The 20,400-nt window shown below is 46.0% G+C and overlaps 1 long non-coding RNA gene across 1 annotated transcript; it reads left to right on the top strand.

Annotated features, from left to right (window-relative positions):
• The first annotated feature begins 2,634 nt into the window (after positions 1-2,634).
• LOC113459522 (uncharacterized) lies at positions 2,635-13,784 on the top strand. Its single transcript, XR_003380827.2, has 3 exons — positions 2,635-2,818; positions 8,360-8,555; positions 11,936-13,784. It is a non-coding gene; the product is annotated as an uncharacterized LOC113459522 (long non-coding RNA).
• Positions 13,785-20,400: the final 6,616 nt, after the last annotated feature.

The following is a 20,400-nucleotide window of genomic DNA, read 5'->3' as shown; positions in this document are numbered from 1 at the left end:
GGTCCACAGCCAGCAGCATCCTGAGCCCTCCTCCTCTGCATACACAGTGATAAAATAGACCATGAAAGTTTATCAGCCATGAACCAAATGACTGTTTACATGTGTTTATTATGCACTTATTTGTGGTCTGCAAGCCTCCTCCTAATGCCTTGCTCCTATCAGTCACTGTGCTGAGACCCTGCAGTCTAACACTGACCAGTGCAGGCTTGGGGATAGGGAAGGTGTTTCTGGAATCAGCCTGCAGGGAAAGGACATAAAGGAGCAGCTGAGTAACACTTGAGCCCATGGCACCATGAAGTACCAGGCATCCTCCATCTGGTTATGGGATTGGGCGAGGACTCCTCAGCCTGGCAAGAGGAGCCCCTCACATGGCATAAATCCAGGCCAAAGGATCCCTCTGGATAAAAATAACCCTTAAAAAGGAGAAAACATAAACAGAATGAGCTGCAAGCTGTGAGAAGAGCAAATAGAATCTCAAATCCCCAAAATGAAGGGAATTGGGTACATTTGCAGCCCCCTTGGGTGAGGTCCCAGGCCAGGGATGAGCAGTTGCAATTGGGGAGCTCCAGAGCTGGAGCAGTTCTGGCTCCTAAAAAAGGAGGATGGATGTTTCCTCCCCATAGGTAAAGAGATGATTCCTTACAGGGTATGGCAAAAGCTGATGCAGTTTTGGGCAAATACGTAAATCCAAAATACGTCAAAAAGGAGTAAACCTGTATGAGGAAACGAAGGCAGACTTTTGTCACTTCTTGCTGGAAAACACACACCCAAGGAGGCAGTGAGGACAGCTGGTGGCATCACTCCCTGGGAAGCCAAACCCAGCAAACCCTGGCAAATTGTCTCTGGAGAAAGGAGTTAGAGACCCAGACAAGTCTGGCCTGCTGCTGACCCATGCAGGGCCAAGCTGGAGCAGGGACAGAGCTCAGCAGAAGGAGATCCAAGCCCTGAGCAGCCTTTTCCTTTCCAGGCTCAGACACATGCTCCACTGTGGGACACTTCTCTTTGCTCAGTGCAGAAGAGATCAAAAATAATGAACTGCTTGCGCACTCCCTGCATATGCAGACCTGTATTTACATATGGAAATTAAATCCTTGGGTAGGCAAAGCCAAGCACAGCCAGTGGATTTACACCAGGCTCCTTACTGAAGTGTCTCCACAGTGCCAAGGCTCGTGGGCTGAGCCACAGCATGTCCTCGAGTGGCTGATGGCAGGGAAGTGTTTGAGGATGCTCTTGACCACTGTGGCACTGTGGTTACCCCTGCAGCAAGGCCAGCTCTGTGCTCCTCAGAGTGCGGATTGGACCCAAAGTCCTTCATATGTAACGAGAGTTCTGCGTCCTGTTTAAAGGACAGCGCTGCCTATTAAGCAATTTACTCATTTCTAATTAAAATTATTCAGTATAGCAGGTTTTGCTCTTGCAGCTGAGTGCTCACAACTGGCCACAGGCTCAGCAGGAGGAAAAGAGCTTCAAACACCCATCCTCTGCAAGGATGGCAGTAAAAAACTACAGGGAGAAAGAGACAGACCCCAAAATGTGAACTGTCCCTTTAATTTCTGTCAAGGCTAAAGCCCACAGACTACAAAAACAACATTTTAATTTAAATTCCGATTCCACATTCATTCATGGGAGCTGGCTCCAAGCGGGGATTTCATTAAAGGCTTTAATAGATTTTATAGGACTTGTCAGATCCGGAAAGGTTATGGAGCAAATGCATTTTCTCTGCTTCCAGAATTTCAACAACGGCTCGGTAAACAAATTTACCATGAAAATGCAAAGAGTCCAACCTTGTACAGACAAGGAGAAATGAACTTCATCTGAGTGACTTAAAGGCATCAAGATTCACTCTCTGTCCCTTCCCAACTTGCTTCCCTCCACTCTTTTCCCTTGGCATGCTGTGCAGTCTAAAGCAGTTTTTTTTTCTTTTCTGGTGGAAAACCAGAAAAGGAGAAACATCTTTTTCCATGGATCACACCTGGATTCAGAGCTATTAATAAATAGTGGCAGTTTCAGCAGCAGTGCAGGGATGAGGGGCTTAGAGGTCTCATACCCAAGATCAGCTCAGACCTTGAACAAGTGATTGACTCAGGACAGGGGTTATGCAATGAGACACTGTTTTTCCAGAAATCCCACGGTGCTGGAGGACAGATGTGCTTCAGGGGGTGCAGGTGGTGTGGCTGGGAGAGTGAGCAGACAGGAGAGTTTACAACAGCCACAGCTTTGCTCCTGACCCATCAAGGGCTTCATGAGCCTCAGGATCTTCTCAACCAGCCCTTCCATTCGGCCAGAGAATTAAGCTGATTTTGGTTGAACAGCCACAAATGCACAAGTTCTGACAAAATATTTTTCCAGAGTATTTTCCGCCTGCATTTTAGCCTTTGAAAAATCAGGCTTGAAGGCAGGTCCTGATGTCAGGAAAGAGACCCCAAGGGCAGATGTCCCACCCTGGGGACACGGTGCCATCGGCTGCAGGGTCCATGCTGGGGTGGCTGCATTCACCAGACAGTGATGGGATGTGTGGGGCATCACTGGTGAGAGCCAAACTGCAGGAATCAGATGGGATGTGTGGGGCATCACTGGTGAGAGCCAAACTGCAGGAATCAAAGGCTGATGCCTTGGCAACCGAGTCGTGGCAATGCTGAATAAAGTGAAGAAAAGGCCTCTTGTTTTTGGATGAGCTCTGTAAACAGAAATGAATGTCAGAGGAGATTTCGCCTGAGCATCGTTCAGAGGCTGTATAGTGGCATCACAGAGAGAAATCAGCTTGGAGAAAATTATAGCTAATGCAAACCTCCAACCAAAACCTTTTTTCCCTTAGAGGGTAAGACAAGTTGATGACTTTATTATTATTATTATTACGATGATTATTTTCCCTCCTTATGACTTTGCAATTTGAGATTGACAGGTCCTAACACAGCTGCTCTGGATGCTTTCCCAGCTCCACAAAGAGAGAGGCAGAGTGAAAAGCAGCCGGGCGGTTCAAGAGGCGCTGGCGGGGCGGGAGTGGGACCCAGCAGCTCCAGCACAGAGACCCCATGGATGTGGGACCCTGTGCTGAGAGGTGCTGAACATCTGGGAGTCCCTTTCACTGGGAACAGGCACTGCAGGTGGCTGGGATGTGGCTGGTAGCTATGCTGTAATTATAGGAAGCTGGGGAGAGAAGCAGATTTAAATCAAATGACTACTGAGCTAAAGCAGGAGAATTCCTGTGTAATTTATGGTGCATTAAATAGCCTAAATATTCTCTCCTCATGAGTTACTCTAATAGCTAATAGCTCTCATTTCAAGGCAGCTTTTTCTGTGATTCACCTTAATCTAGATTTTTCTTCCTAGCTGGCAAGTGGCACAGTGACATTTCCTCTTCCAATGAGGGGTATTTTCTTCAAATGATCCAAATTCCTTAGGACACCAGCTTGCTTAACTCCAGTTGCATTGATCAAGAGTGAAACTTTAAAAAAATTCACCAAATAAAGTCTCAAAAGCACCTCAGGAAGGTTTATGGCTGTACCTGGGAGACGTGTAGGGATGGATGGATGGATGGATGGATGGATGGATGGATGGATGGATGGATGGATGGATGTGGCCTCAGGGTCCTACAGACACACCTGGGACTCACTGAACTGTTATTTGTGAGGTGTCAAACAGCCTGGATGGAGCTTCTGAAGCCTCATCTATCCCAGCTCAAGAAGGGGACACAAATGATGCAGTCACACACAAGGCAGTGAAAACCATGGTACATCAGCCCAGCTGAGTGTGATCAGCACAGCAGAGCAGAAAGTCTGAGAGGAGACTGACAAGAAAACCTCTGGATATTCAATCTCCTTTCTGACCAGGGTTCAAAGTTAACTCAGGATATTGGAGCTTTGCCCAGTCAGGCTTTGAAAACCTCCAAGGACTGAAATGGCAAAATCTCTCTGCCTGCACAACCCTTGCTTAAACCCTGTCTCCTTTACCAGGAGCCATTTTGCCCTCTTGGCTGTGAGGCACCAGTTTGTACCACAATTTTTGGACTGCTGTGCTGTGTGATTTGCTAGGAGCTTCTCCCCTTCACATCCCCATGGACACTTGCAGGAGTTTCCCATGCAGATTACTGGAAGCAGGAGCATGCACAGAAAATCCTCTCAACCCATTCATCAAAGCCTTCAAAGTGACCTAAGTCCAGCCAGGGCTCTGAGCTGACCCAAAAACCCAGAGCCAGCAGGCTCCAAGAGCCAGGAAAATACTATCCACGAATCACAAAGAAATAGGAAAATCTTTTTCCTGCTGCCATCTACAGTTCGGAGTGCGGCAGGAGGCCGGGCTGAGAGCCAGGGGAAGGCAGGGAAGGGAAAGGCTGAACTCCAGCGTCTATCCCTGCTCTTCCCAGCCAAGGCTCCTCCACCAGCTCCCGGGAAGCTGCTGCCATCTACTGATGTGAGGGCACAGTGATCAACAGGCAGGATGGAAATATAACTCCATGGCACACGAGTGACACACACACCCCAGAGACTGGAATGGGAATTTGAGTCCACACTCTAAAAATCTTCGTCAGAAGAGATCCAAAGCCAGCCTCAAGCTTGATGTCCTGCTCAGCGGTTTCTCTCTGCCTGAAGTGAGAGGACAAAGGCTGGAACCCCCTCAGGCACCTCCATGGGGCTTCTTTGAGCTGGGCTTTCCAGCACTGATGTGTCACTGCTAAAAGTCCTTCCCTGCTGTGAGGAGCCCCCTGAACCCCAGTGACGCTGGTCCCCATCACCACACTGCTCCACTCCAACGTGATTTTTGGTGTCCCCAGGGATTTTCTCCAAAGTCCTGGTGGAATAGAGCTCTGCCATGCCCAAACACTGGGAACGAGACATGCACATCGAGGGCTGGGTGTCCAGGAAGATGCCTGCCCTTCCCCTTTCCTCCCAAAGACTCACCCAGAACTGAAAGCCCTTACACGGTGTTTTTGAGGCAGGTTGGTCTTCACCTAACTGCCCTGGTCTCCTGGTCAGATGTGATGAAATGAAGGAACAAGGTGCTCTCAGTGCCATCCCCCTCAACTCTGAACACTGCTCTGCAAGCTCCAGATGGGATTCCAGTCCTGCTCCTCCTCCAGGAGCACTGACATTTTTAGTCTCCTGCATATCCTCTTCCAGAAGTAGCTGATGGCAAATGGAAGCATCCCTACATCTGTGCCTCCCTGGGCACCACGCAGAGCCTTTGGAGGAGGAAAGGAGACAGGAGCAGCATGGCTGAGTAACTTCCTGGCTTAGAGTCAAAAAATCCCATTCTGTATCATCTTGGGCTTCCTCTGCATGATTGAGTTGCACATTCATCCTCCCCAGGCAGCTTTTGGATCTGCTGTTTCTCCTTCCCTGTGCAACTTGGGTGGTGGGTTGGATGGAGAGGGTCCCTTCTCCACTCAAGAGAGGGGACAGAGGAAATCAAACCACACCAAAGAGGCCAGGGCAGATCTGTTCCAGCCAAGGGGGACACACAGACCTCAGGTGACCAAGGATTTGCAGCAGGAGCCAGAGCAAGCAGTGGCTTCCCAAAGGAGCTGCCCCTCAGGTCAGAATTGTCCTGAAACTGGCAACAGGGCTCATGCTGAAGAGCTCAAAGGGATCCAACCTAATGCAAGAGGGGTTTAAAATAATAAATAAATAATAAATAGTATATTCAATAATATACTATTATATATTAATAAATTACACTGTAATATAATATATATAATAGTATATTGTTGAATATACTATTATGTAAATTACTCTGTAATTCATATAATAGTATATAAATTACTCTGAATATAAATTATACTTAAAATACAATTACTCTGAATATAAATTACACTGTAATTTATTAATATATAAATTAACATATTAAATTATATTAATAAATTAATAAATTAATTTATATTAATAATTAATTACTCTGAAGTTAGTTTTGAGGTGGTTTGGCTTGGGGATGCACAAGGAAATAGAGCAGGACAGACCCCACCCAGGAAAGAAGAGAGGGAATTCAAACAAACAGGGGAGTGATAGATCTTGTGGGTTAATAAAGCAGGGGCAATACACAGGGGTCTGTGCTCCAGGGGAAATGAGGTCAGGCTCTGTCAATGCATCCCTCAGCAAGCAAAGGCAATTCCAAAGTGCCTCAGACTCACTCAGGAAGGTTTCCAAGGACTAAAAGGACCCTCTCAGTTCGTCCCCCTCCTTCAATGCAGGCTTTGTAGTGCTGCCACTTCCAGGACAGGCAATATTCCTTCCTGCTCTGCCTTCCTGCAGCCTCAGGGCTGCAACAGAGCCAGGTTTGTTGGAAGGCACAAAGGGACCACAGAGCATCTCCCCCAGGTGCTGGGCTGAGCACATCCCTCCTCCAGCTGCCCCCTCCCCAGCCCTGTTCTGCCACACTCAGCATAAAACACCAATTTCACAGTCCCAGCCTCAACACCAGCTCAGTTTAGCCTGGCAGCCAGCAGCACCCAGATCTGTGCTCTGCCCACACTCCTGAGCCCACCCTGGAGCATCCCTTGGGCTACACAGGGACTCTGCCACCCCAGGGTCACCCCAGTGCTGCTCCCACCGTGGGACAGACAGGGAATGAGGGAGCAGAGGGGTGTGAACATTCATTTCCAGCAGTGCCAGAGGGATTCTGCAGAGCGAAACCACTTCCCTCCATGAAACAGCTGTGTCACAGACATTTTTTGTGAAAAATCCTTTCCTTAGGATTTTTCCTCCTGAGAAGCTGAGAGGCCTCAGGAACAAAATATAAACAGTGGTTATCTGCTGCTGTGGAATACAGTAGGTGGATCTTTGATTAGCCCATGTTAGATGTTTGTAATTAATGGCCAATCACAGCCCAGCTAGCTCAGACAGAGAGCTGAGCCACAAACCTTTGTTATCATTCTTTGCTATTCTATTCTTAGGTAGCCTTCTAATGAAACCTTTCTTCTATTATTTTAGTATAGTTTTAATGTAATATATATAATAAAATAATAAATCAAGCCTTCTGAAACATGGAGTCAGATTCTCATCTCTTTTCTCATCCTCAGACTCCTGTGAACACGGTCACACAGCTGAGAAGGCACCAGGACAGCATGGCTTTCCCAATGAGTAAAAATTCCAAAAGCCAATATATTGAGAGGAAACTCAGTGTGGTGCAGAGCCTCAGCAGGTAGTGAGGCTTTCCCAGCATCATCCCAGCAGCAAACTAAATTATCATGTCTGACATTTCCCCTGCCCCCCCAAAGGCCAAAATAATTCCTTTGCTCTGGATACAGATCAGTTGGCAAACAAGCTTTCAGACACAATTATTTTGCCCTGAGAGGATTCTGCAGCTGCTCCTCTCTTCCTTGAGATCAATACCTAAAGGATAATCCTGCAGATTATCCTACAGTTTGGTGCTGTTAGCTCAAGCTCCCTTGTTTGCTTTATTTCCTTTAAGAATTACAACTCCTTCTGGTTGGGGGAGGGAAGTGTTTTTATATTCTCTGTTTCCACAAATGAGACCTGACATCATAAATAGTCTATAGTTGCTTGGAGATGAATTTTGTTGACTTTTTAGTTAAATTGAAACCTTTTCTGAGCACATACTGATTTCAGGTGGTGAGTCATTCCTTCCCAAAAGAGCAGAGCAAACAATAGCAACCACTTAAACAAAAACAGAGCAGATTTACTTCCAAATCTAGCACCTATATTCTTTTAAAGCAAATCAAATCTGTGGGAGTTTATTCCCCTGCAAGGTCCCACAGGCCCAAGGCAGCAGAGATCAGAAATCTGTTCTGTGCTTTGGAGGGTTATTTTTATTTGTTTTGAACAGTTCTGAACATCCAGAATAGCAACTCTTGACTATTTGTGGCTGAAAAGTTCCCCAGGTGTAAACTTGAAGAGATGGGAGAATTTCTCTGCTACTCCTAGGACAAATACAATGTTCCTAAAATAAAGTTTTACCTTGGAATAACTGCTTTAGAATGTTTGCTTTCTGTGCAGTAGACCAGATTAATTAAGCTCCACAGTATATAATCAAAAGCATCCCAGCTGTGCGATGAAGTAATCTTTAAAACCTGATGGAATTCTGAGGGATTGCTGGAGCTCCCATAGTGATGGGACAAGGAGCAACAGCTTCAAACCTCGAGAGAGTTGATTTAAATTAGATGTAAGGAAGGAATTTTTCACCCTATGAAGGTTCTGAGGTGCTGGCACAGGGTGCCCAGAGAAGCTGTGGCTGCCCCTGGATCCCTGGAAGTGTCCAAGGCCAGGTTATACATTGCTTGGAGCAGCCTGATCTGTTGAAGATGTCCCTGCCCATAGCAGGGGGTTGGAATGAGATGATCCTTAGTGTTCCTTCCAACCCAAACCATTCTAGGATTCCATGATCTTGTGGTTTTGTGCTTCCACAGGTGGTGTGTGAGCAGAGGAGATGCCATTGGAAGCAGTACAGGAGATGCCAGCCCTGGGATGCAACACAGAAATGGACACTTTTCCTTCCTGGATTTCCAAAGAAACTTCAAAAACTGATTTTTGTCAACAAGATTTGCTCAGTTGCATCCACCCAAGTGTGATGTTCACTCTTGGAAGAACGGAGCCTTTTGTCTGGTAAGATGTTATGTTTTGAAGCTGTGGCAATTAAGAGAATTTTTCACTGATCTCTGTGTTGGATAATTTCTAAAGTTGCATCAGGTTTGACCCTTGAGGGATCCTTCTCCCACCAAGCATCTCCAGCCATGTTCTGCAATGCCTCACAAATTTGTTTTTGGAGCTCCCTGCAAGGTTTAAAGAAATAAAAGGGATCTTTGGGTATGAAAGCTGCCCGGCAGATGAGGCGACAGCCCCACAAGGTGGCAGAGCTCCATCGCTCATCTGAGGCACCAAACGCTGCCGGCTCCCGTGCTGATGCCTGAGCCTTCCCCACCTCCCTAAAACGGGAACAAATCAGGACTAAATCTGCTCGGAGAACAGGAGCAACAGCTCTCGGGGGTTTGGGCACAGGTGAACCGAACAGAAAAAAACTCCTATTTTTTTAATTTTAATTTTTTTATTATTATTATTTTTGTCTGCACTGAGTGCACTGAGGTTTCTGAGAGTTTTGCTAGGAGCTATTAGGAAGTTCTTAACCTGCTCGAGGGAATTGCAAACTGGGAAAGAAAATGCAAAGTCTCAAGCAGGGAAATGTTGTTTCTGTAAATTATAACAGTGCTACAGAAGTGAATAGGGGGAATAATTGGGATTTCAGATTTCTTTCCAAGCTGTTAGAAATGGGAAATTTCTTCCTGTCTTGTCTGTACCCACCCCACTCCAGCTCAGTTAAACAACTGGCAATAAACTGGTTATAAATACATTTCAGCAGGAGACTAACAGTTAGTTTCTAAGCTTCGGAAAAATTATATATATATATATATATATATACACACATCATATATACATTATATATACATTTATATTTATATTTATATTTATATTTATATTTATATTTATATTTATATTTATATTTATATTTATATTTACATTTATATTAGTTTTTATTTTTTATTTATATATTTTTATATTATATTTTATTTTTTAACAATTATAATATATTTTAAAATTATATTTTTTGAAAAGGAAAAAAACAGAGAAAGGAGAAAGAACCAGCAAGAAAAAAATAATCAGCATTATTTTGTCATAGCTCTTGGTCAATTGAGGAAAAAGGATAAAATAACAACACAAAATTCAACTTTCAGCCCTGCTGTCAGCATTGTTCCAGGCTGGGCAGAGACAAATTTGGTTTAGTTTGAGTGGAGCAGCACCTTCCTTTGCTTTCCAGTGATGCCCTTGGGCTCAGAGCAGACTCTGACTTTCCTCCCTGCAATCCATTTACTCTCCTCAGGGCCTGAGTTTCCCTTCCCACAGCTGGGCTTGGAGCTGACTCTGGCTGTAAATCAGGACACAAACCCTGGGATGGGCCGGCAGAGAAGAGGGGTGAACCCCAGCCAGTCCAGCAAAGGGACAAATGGGAGGTTTTGTGCTCCCTGTGGAAATCAGAGAGATGTGATCCCCAAAAAGAATTCTCTCTGAAGTGAGGGGAAGCTTTTTCACCAAAGGAAATGGCTCTCAAAGAAAAGGCGTAATTGGCTAAAGCAAAATTAAACCTCCTGTCACTCAAATACCCAAATCAGCAGCCTGACAAAACAGTTACTGTAGCAACAGGTAGGAAAAAATGCCACAGAAAATTCAGATATCCCCCTACCCCACCAATAAATTGTGGAAAAATCCAATTTGACTCCTGCTTTTCCTTTAATTCTTCAATTATTGGCCATAATTGTATTTCTGCTGAAGAAGAACCACCAGCCTGGGGGTGCCTGGTGGCTGAGGAGGCTGCTGCTGTCAGGTCAAGCACAAGGGGCTCTGCAGACCCCAAACTCTCCAGGTTCCCCCCAGCACCACCAGGACTTTGCTCCTGCACCTCTGCAACCTGCCCATCCTCCGTGCCGAGCATCACCCTCACCCTGGAGCTCCAAACCCCAAAGGATGGGCTGCAATAAGGGCATGTTTGCTGCTGGCCAGTGAAGCTAAAACAGAACAACCTCTGCAAACATCACACCTCTCCACAGAGACCCCAGACAAACCAAACAGAGCTCTGCCTTTTCATAACAGCAGCCTTTGCCTGGTCAGGAGGCAATTACTGGCTCCACAGATGCCTCTGTCCCCCATTTGTGGGTATTTTTATCTTGACAAGAGCCAGAACTTTCCTGTGAGCCCCATCCTGTGCTGTCTGCTCTGGAGGGCTCATCCATCCTGCCTTATTTCATATTTTGCTTTTATGCCTTTTCCTTAACAAAGCAGCTTTTAATTCTGATTCTGGTGCTTCCAGTTCTCAGTAACAGCACAAAATGGACATTACAGTCCCCTCAGGTTTATTTAAATGTGTTCTTTTTATTAACCTTCATCATGACTGTCTGAGTTGAAATGGTAGCATTTGGCAAAAAAAAAGCAGTGGAAATGGCTTGGGCAGCTCTCTTAGGCAGGGCAGTAGAGAGGTGCTTAATTAAGGGAAGAGTTATTTCATGGTTGAAAATATTCTCTTTGCTGATTTGTTTTGTTCTTCCAGTTCTTTCTGCTTGCTCCAACAACCCCCCTATAATCCCATAGACTGGCAAAGCCCCATCAGCGCCCATTAAATAGTGTTTAACTTCTCCCCTCCCCTGTACCACTTTATGTAGTCATCAAAAAATTTTTTAAAATCCCTCCAAACAATTTTTGATTTTCTGTTTTTTTCCAAAACTGCCACTTCCAGCCTGTGATTCTGGCTAATTTATAACACACCACTGCAGAACAACACTGAATTATAGGGAAAGACCATGGGAAGCTTTGACACCATCAGTGTTTGGAGGAATTAATGGGAGCAGACTGTTAAATAAGATTATTTTCCTCTGTCTTTCCTTAGGGTGCTGATCACTAGAGCACAAGTGCCACGTGCATTAATTAATTGAAACAACACATTTACATGATTAGGGATTAACTCCTGTGCTTCTCCATTGACTAATTAGTGTATCTATAGATCTATTTAGAAAGAAAATACCTTGGGGAAGGCAGGAGCCTTCAGAGTTTATTTCATATAAACTGGCTGTCAAATTCAGGGATTAGAAAAACGCTCGCTTCTCCCTTCCCTCCCCTGGCACCTCATATTTGCTTCTTTCATTTCTCTTGACTCTCATGTGGCATCTGCCACAAGTTTTACCAAGAAAACACTGCTGAGGCTTTCTTCCCTCATTCTGGTCCCAAGTTTCCTGTTGGTTGTCATTCCTGGGCTGCTCATGGGCTCCAACTGTCAACACACTCTGCTGGAAAAGAATATTCAACACTGGGGGTTTCAGCCTGATGGATTCATTAACTTTCCCTTCTCCTTCGGCTCTCTGTGCTCAGGGATTCTCCATTTCACCCCCTCATTTCATCACTGGAAGACCAGTCCCCATTTAATTTTCTTTTTCCTGTTGCAGGACACAGGACAAGAAAAGAAGAGGTGAAGATGCCCACCTCAGGAAGCAGCACAGGGCTTTGTAAATTTCGGTAGCTACAGGCTCTAAAATGCTCCATTCCTGGCAGAAAACTGCACAGAATATTGACTTTTAACACCAACTAATCCTGATTGCACAATAACTTCCCACCACTGCTCAGAGAAGAGGCTTTGCTTTCCCTATTCTCCCAGAGAGGCTTTTAGAGACCTTCCTGATGGCTGAAAGGCAGCTCTTCAAGGTACAAGAAGCAGTAAAAAAACACCAAAAACCACCCTTCTGTCCCCACAGCCTCACTTGTGTTCATTTAAGTGAATCTTGGCCAAAATCTTGACAAAATAATCACTTTTTCCATCACCTCAACCCAGAAGCAGCTCTGCTCCCTTCCAGGGCTGCCTGGGTAGAGGCTGAGGAGGGGCAGGGAGAGTGAATTCATTAATTACCTGTTCCTGATCAGAGCTCATTTCTTTCCCCAGCTCCAATAGTGGAGCTCCCTCTGCCCAGGGCAGGATGAGGAAGAGGAGGCTGAGTCCCCTCCTCCTGCTGAGCTGAACACAGCAAACTTTGGGATTAAATCTCCTCTCCTTTACCCCTCTATGGGGCTTTTGGTTTGAAGTGGAGGGAAATCCTTGCTGGGGTTTTTCTGTGGCATAAATATACAATATATTCATGTTATCCCTGCAGATCGTCATTCTCCATATCCTCATTAACACACTCACAAGAAGACCACTACCTCCACATACTTTATGTATGCTGCATTGCCATAAATCCTGCTTCAATATGCAGATACAGATTTTACACCTTTGCTGCTCAGATACAGAAAGGACCAGGCTGGTTTTCTGTGTCTGATTCCAGGATCCCACCCCAGGTGGTGTGGGGATCAAAACCACCTCCTATTGCTGAAATGCGTCCTCAGTGGGAAATTTAAACAGAAACAGAAGCAGCAGCCCTGTCTTTGGTCAAGACGAAGTTGTTGGAAAACCTCCTGGAAGGAGGGAAATATTTCCCTCCATGGGAAATATTGTGATGCTGCAGAGCTGACACTGCAGCCACTGTCCATCCAGCTCCCCCTCAGCACCAGGGAAATGTCATTTCAGCACCGGGGAAAGTAATTTCAGCACCAGGGAATGCCATTTCAGCACCAGAGAATGCCATTTCAGCACCAGGGAAAGTAATTTCAGCACCAGGGAATCTCTTTTCAGCACCAGCACCAGCCAAGGTGTGACAGATCCCCCAAACCAATTTAGGCTGCTGTCTCCCAGGACCTCATTCCACCTGTGCAAGCAGCAGGCAGGGCCAGCAGCAGGGCTGAGCCTCGTTGTCTCTGTGCTTGGCCCCAGCCATGGGGGGAGTGTGGCTCTGGGGTGTCAGTGCCCCTCACAGCCCGGGAATGAGCTTTGCCCCGGAGGCTCAGCAGCACACATTGTATTTTGGTGATTCACACGGCTTCCCTCATTGCAGGCTCGTGAACTCGGTTTGGAAACCCGGGAAAAGCAGAGGGCTTGCTGCTGGGAGAAATGCTTTATTCTAATCACAAAGAAATCCCACAATTATCACAAATGAAATCCCAAAGGAGCTTTTTCATTCAGTCCTGCTCAGTGCCCCCTGCTCATCACCTTTAGATGTCTGAGTGCACAGCAGGTACCAACAATACCAGTTTACAACCCAATGCACAGACCAAAGCTCCCACTGCAAATTGCCTTCAAGAGAAGCAATATCTGCCTCCACAGCTCTAGAGCTGCTATAAAGCAAGATATTTCTCCTTTTTTGTCATTTCTGTAATGTCTTGGGTTCCTTAAGTGTCTGAAATAAAAAATTCCTGAAAAAATATGCTGTGCCTCCATAAGTACGTGTTGGCTTTTTAGGCTCAAATTCCAGTTTTCTGCTCTCCAGCACCAAATGTATTATTCTATTTTATTCACACTGACGCCCACAAAGACAACAGGAATTAAAACAAGCCAAATGCTTCTTTATCTTTTCTTAAACTCATTTTGAATTTTAATCTCTGCTAAATAAGCTTTTGATGGATGAAATAATTTAAAACAATGCTTTGACTCAAAGCGACAAAGAAATCATGCAATTGAACATCAAAATTATAATTCTTCCCTCTTGATTTTGACAGGTTTTTGAGCGAGCAACACATTAGCTTACAATTAGGAGGTTCAAGAAGCTCACTCTATTTTTTTTTTATTCCCTGTGTACAGAAAGGAAAAGGAGGATAAAAAAAGCCACTTGGCACTCCATTAGCAGCCGGTCCTTGACTTTGTTTTAATGAGCAGAGCTGCTGGCTGCGGTGACGCACGCTGCTCAAAGTCTGTCCCCGCAAGCCCAGAGCTGCTCGTGTGTTTACAGTGACACCACTGATGGAGCTGCTGATCCTTGGGGTGTACGCAGAGGGCTCCCACACCGGGAAATAAATATTTCCCAGCCAAAAAATTAGCGCTGACTCATGGGACTAAATTTAGGCGGGTGCCGCCTCTGGCTGGAGGGCAGAGGCGGCCAAACAAAGCAGAGTTAAAAGGGGATTCACAGCAAGAAACACAGCACTGGGGTTTATTCTGGTGAGGCTGGACACGGTTGGAAGGTGGGCAAGTCACAGATGGAGTTGGAACTGAATTATCTTTGTGTCCCTTCCAATGCAAACCCTTCCAGGGCTGTATCAGTAAGGGAGGAGCTCTGCTGGAATGCAGCAGCCAAGGAGGTCCAGGCTGCTCTCTCAGCTCTGTGTGGCTCCTGTGAGGCTGGGAGGAAAACACTGAGCTGGAAAGATGAAGATGGATGAGCAAGAGCAGCAAAACAGGAGGCGATGGGAGGAGGAGCTGTGAGCAGGCCGTGGTCCTCCTGCTGCTGTCCCCTGATGCTGTGTCCTTCCCTGTGCCAGGAGTGCTGCAGGTTCTGAGCTGGGAGCCCATTTGACCCATCTGCCCATTTTTGTTAGCAACAGGCTCTGTATAATTCACCAACTGCAGTCATTTGGGAGTTGTCTGCAAACTAAGCCTATGGAGAAACACTTCTGTCAGGTTTCTTTGAGGCTTTTTTCTTTTTTGAAAACTAAAAGAAAAGTGCAGCCACTTCAAGATTAAAAGAGACTCCATAATCCACAGTAAATGCTGGAGAGTCTCACAAAATTAGCCCACACATTTCTTAACCTAATCTAAAAGCACAGCTTCCACTTGACAGACTTTGAAATATTTCATAACATTTGCAATGTTCTCAGCTTCAGCTTTGAAGCTCTCCCCAAAGACTGGGTTTTCCCATCTCTGCATGGATTTATCATCATCTGCCAACATCTGTGCAGATCCTGAACTATGTGGGGAGTTCGGTGCTTTGAAGTGACAATGCATCAAAGCCACAACACAATCAATGCCACCCCCACATCTCCCCCAGCCAGATATTGATGTGCCAGGAGGTCCCACTTCCAGCTTGCTCTGGTTGCACCTTTGTGCTGCACAGAGAAAGTTTTGTCTGTTCCTATTCCTTCCTGGGACTGGGTGGGATTAAGCATACTGCAAGAGTTATGAAATGCCATCTGCCCTTCTTGCTGGGTGTGATGCCCCTGTGGGTTCTCCTGCCTGAGTTTGTCTGATATAGAAAATGTTCTCTCATACAAAACAAAGCTGGCACTGCTGGTGATTAAGTTTCCTGAACTAGGACAGTGAGACTCCCTTGGGAATCACCATCTTTCTCACCTGCTTCCCAGACACCAGCAGGTTTCCAGCACTGCCAGATTTTGGAAGACAAAGCCTGAGCTGTGGTTTGCTCTCACCTTTCCTCCCACAGGGAAAGCCCAGCCTGGGCTTTGCTTGTTTTACCCACCCAACCCCAGGGAACAGCTCACCTCACCCCACTGCACCCACGGGGACCCTAAATCTCCCTTCCCAGCACAGCCCTAAGACAAACATTCCCAGAACAGCCAAGGAGAGAGGCAGGGAACAACCCAAAGGGAAGCAAGTGCATTTCTGCAGGACAGGTTCCCCAGCTGTTTGCACCTGGATGCTTTCATGCACACACAGCAGCCAGGCAGTTGGAGAAAAGCACATCACAACCAGGCTGGCACATGGAAACAGCAATTTTCCCAAGTGGAGCAGCTCTGAGTAGCCAGCAAATAATGAAGAGCAAAATTGGAGGCTGGAGCTAAATAGCCTGGGCTGTGTTAGTGGGGAGAGGAAGCAGGTGGCTCTGAGCAGCGGCAGGGCTGCAATTTAGGGGATTTCAAAACAAAGATTAAAGTGCTTCACTTCTCTGGTCAGTTCATGTTATCCTTGTGGTTTTCAGCAAGGACTTTGTGTCTGTGGGGAGAGCATTGTATTTTATAGGAGCTTAGTTTGATTTACTGGGCACACAGGTGGAGCAGTGTTTGCTTCTGCAGCTGTAATTCATGATGACTTACAAAGAAAAATTATGTTTCTGTGCTTCACAATGAAGGGCTTAGTGTTGTTTTCACTCTTATTTGTACAAAAAGTTTAAAGTGGTGCTGGGTTTGAACTGTTGAAAGCAGAAGCTGGTGTGAAGATCTAAGCACAGAGCCACACTCTCGCCTTGGCTCTCCCCAGGCAGTGAAATGGGGAGATATTAACTCTCAAAATGAGCACCATCATTACATTTTCTCCTACCTAGCAAGTGCCATTTCACAAATGTACATAACATTTCCTGATGGATTTTTATGTCCCAATCCCTGCATTAATTGAACTGTCAGGACCATCCTCCCCCCTCATATTTTAACCAGGCTTTTGGGCTTCCCTTGTGTGGCAAGATGAGTTGTGGACATGATGCTGAACACTTTCCAGCCCCAGAAGCTCAGCTGCAGAACAAATCTGATAGAGGGGAGAGCTCTCAGGATTCTGGGGTGGGTTTGGGGCCAGCTTGGCGTGAGCTGAGTCCATATCACAGCCTGAAAGTGCCTGTTCCTCTTACACACCCATGGGATAACATCAAACAGCATCTTGGCCTGGGAATGAGCTGGGGCTGAACCATCCAGAAGGTTGTATCAGTGAGGTGGTGATGTCCTGGTGATGTCCTCCATGCCAGTTTCCAGGTTTCACAAGGGGAGATGTGCACTAAAATCAGTCCCTGCTATCCCTGCTTGATCCCAGTTATCTCCATGCAGTGTCAGTGCATCACCAGTGCCCCTTGCAGGGGATGCTGGCTCGTTTACTGACTGTTAATTAGTAATGCAGCGCCTGTGCCAGCATCTATCTCCTTGGAAGGCTTGGACAGGCAGAGCTCAGCCTCTTGGGAGCTCAGCAGAGACCTGCTTGAGAGCAGCAGCTGGAGAGAGGCAGGAGGCCTGAGGAGGATGGGTGTCAGGTTTGTTGTTGCTGAAATGGCTCCCAAGGTATTAAAGAGTCTTTTTTTCCCAGCTCTGCACTCAAAGAAGTCGGGATCCCTCAGATCTGCTTTTCAAGGTTGTTTATTTTCTCTTATCTAATACATTTTCTCTTATCTATTCCATTCTTTCTCTGACCTGCTGAGATCTGTCCAGCAGGTCGGGTTGTGGCACACTGACCGCCCTCAGGGTAGTGTTAACTTTTTATACTAAAAACTACAAATACTTTATTTATAATAATTTTCCAATACCTATCACCTATGTTCGACAGTGTGTTTCTACTCTAAACCAATCCAGAAGTGTCACCATCACAGCAGAAGATGGAGGACAAGAAGAAGGAGAAAGACAGGACACAGTCAGATCCCTCCATCTTGCCTCTTGAACCCCCATTCTAAATTCCCAAAATTCTACTTTTTCACCCTGTGAAAAATTCACTACCATTCTATTTAAACCCTTGTGGCTTGTAACTCCTCACACAGAGTTGGTAATTGTTTCCATGGGTTAAAATGGAAGGCACAGGTGTTTTTGACTCTGTGCCAAGGCCTCTGAGCCCCTCGCCAGGGTCTTGAATCACCCAGGGCAGCCAGAGGAATGTCCTGGGTTCCAACAGATGGGCTCTGGATGGGATCCAGGGCAGCACATCCCATCCTTCTGCAGGAGGGATGGAGCATGGCTGGGATTTCCAGGGCCACCAGGAGCTCTCCTCTGATGGACACCTTAGATGGAAAGCCCAGCCCTGAGCTCGAGCACACAAACCCAGGGAAGTCACCAGCAATGGATGTTCCTAATTCACCCTCACCTCAAGAGCCTTGTCCTATGGTCAAAAAAGTCAGAAATGAAATAATGATCATCCAGATGATGTTTTTGCCTCCTTTCTGCTGCAGCCTGACACTGGTGCAATGGCACTGCTGGTCTGCAGAGAGCTCCATGCTGGGCACAGCCCAAGAGCAGCTGTTTGCCCTGGCAGAGGAAAGGGAGAGAAAAAAATAATGAGCTTCTTTTCAGTTCAAACAATTGCTCTGACCAATTTTTACAAAGTATGGCTATAAATAACCAGTTCCCTTCCAAAAAGTCCATTCAAAATTATATTTTGCTCCCTAATGCCACAATTAGATGTGATAGTAGAGAAATCTTTTCTTCTTTACAAAAATAATTTTGTTTGAGACAATTCTGCCTTGCAAAATAGTTGAATGGTGATAGAAAAGGCATTTTCATTAACAAGTTCAGCTGTTCCACCCCACTACGCTGACAAGCTCTTATCAAATGGCATTCACAAGCATTCCCTGGTAGGAGTTGTTTGTAGAATCCTTTCCCTGCATTTTCAAAGTCCTTGCAGCTGGATTTTTATCCTGGTTTCTAAAGGAGAAGAGGTTTCTGCAACTGTGCTGGTTGATCTGGCTGTTTCTCATGTTCATGGCTGTTTCTCATGTTTATTCTCATGGTAATGTTTAAACATTACCAATGTTTCAAACCACTCAGTTATGAGGGGAAGGGTGGGTGGGAGGAAGACAGGAAGGGTCTGAAACTGAAATTTAGTGAAAAGTATGGCTTGAGTAAAGTAAATGAAACAACCAAAAATTGTATTTTCTGGTGGCAGTGTGCTGCTGGCCACTTGGGCCATGCTTGTTGACCAGTCTGCATTCATGCAGCTGGAAAACATCCTTCCCTCTGCCCTGTCTCATCTGAACAGGATGGCCAAGGGGCAGGATGCAGGATCAGGGTTACTGAGATCAAAGAGAGCAGATATGAGATAAAGGACACAAACCCATGGGAGATAAAAACTCATTAGCCCTGCTGCTGCATGAGATGGTAGAGAACAAACCCCCAGAAAGCAGAGCTGGGTAATGGGAGCAGGACGCTGCAAAACATGAATCACAGCCTCCAAATGAGAGAGGGGAAGGCAGGACCACACTCTTCTAATATTCTTTCCTGACAGCAGCAGGAATACTTAGGGGAAAGATTCAAGGAGCTCTTGTACTTGGAGCTCTGCAAAACACTACAGAGCTCTTCAGGGGCAGTGTTAAACAAAATTGCAGTCATAAAAAACCCCAGAACACAAGTACAGGAGCTCTGATTGGAACCAGGTCTGATTGCAGAGCATGTGATTGGGGAACAAGGAGGGAGGGCACAGGGGGTCCAGAGGTGCATTTTCCTCCTCCTGAACAGTCCTGGGCTCCTCCAAGAGCAGCTCTGTTTAAGCAGTGCTGTGCCACAGGTGAAAACAGGTGGGTTTAAAAATTTGGGGCTGATACATGAAAAGCCATCAGCTTGCCCAACAGTGTGTCTTATGAAACAAAAATATTGCACTTGATCACTTCTCAAAAGACAGGCAAAGTTATCTGTACCCTGAACTCACCTCTGGAACTTCCCCAACCCACACCAGGTGAGATTCAGGCTTTGGGAAGGGTTCCCCAGAGCCAGCTGTGTGGGGAAGGTTGAGTCTCTCCAAGTCTATGAAACCTGTGTAAACAGGAATGAAATGACAGCTCAGATAAAGGTGGATGGAGGAGCAGATTTCTGTGATATCCTGATGCCCTCTCCCACCCCCATTTTCCATCACTGTGATTGTTTTAATATGTGAGAGCAATAGGGGGATTTCAGGATAAAATCCTGGCCCTGTTAAGTTCAGGGTGTTACGTGATTAATCCAAATGGCTTCATTTTGGTGACATTTTGCCAAGCTGTGCTTAGATTTGTCAAGTGGGCTTCCATTTCAGGAGAACCCCTGATGGCCAGCATCCCCAGGGAGAGCTGGGCTGGGTTAGGAAGCAAAGGGAAGTGGGCTCTGATCCCGCAGATTGGGGTCTTCACCCAAGCAGTGCTCAGAGAACCTGGAATCTGGGTATTCCTTATTTCATTGCCTGCTTAGGTTTGCTCTTGTAGTCCTACAGAGTCCCTTTTGTCTCAAATTCCCTGCACTGCAGGAAACAAAGGGTAGAGCTGCTGCTCTCACTGCTTGGAGTCTTTCCTCCACTGCAGCCTCAGTGTCAGCATCAGATAAAAGACAAAGGCAGAAGAATTTATGGCAGCATTATCAGCTACCTTTGAAAATAAATCAAAAGCTGGGACTGTGGAAATTGCATCTTTGATGACATGAAATTTTGGGAAAGGAGTTTTTTTCAAGC

This window comes from Zonotrichia albicollis, chromosome 17, assembly GCF_047830755.1.
Source record: "Zonotrichia albicollis isolate bZonAlb1 chromosome 17, bZonAlb1.hap1, whole genome shotgun sequence".
Lineage (NCBI taxonomy): Eukaryota > Metazoa > Chordata > Aves > Passeriformes > Passerellidae > Zonotrichia > Zonotrichia albicollis.
Note: the sequence above shows the minus strand (reverse complement) of the source record. Positions and strands in the feature narration are given on the sequence as shown.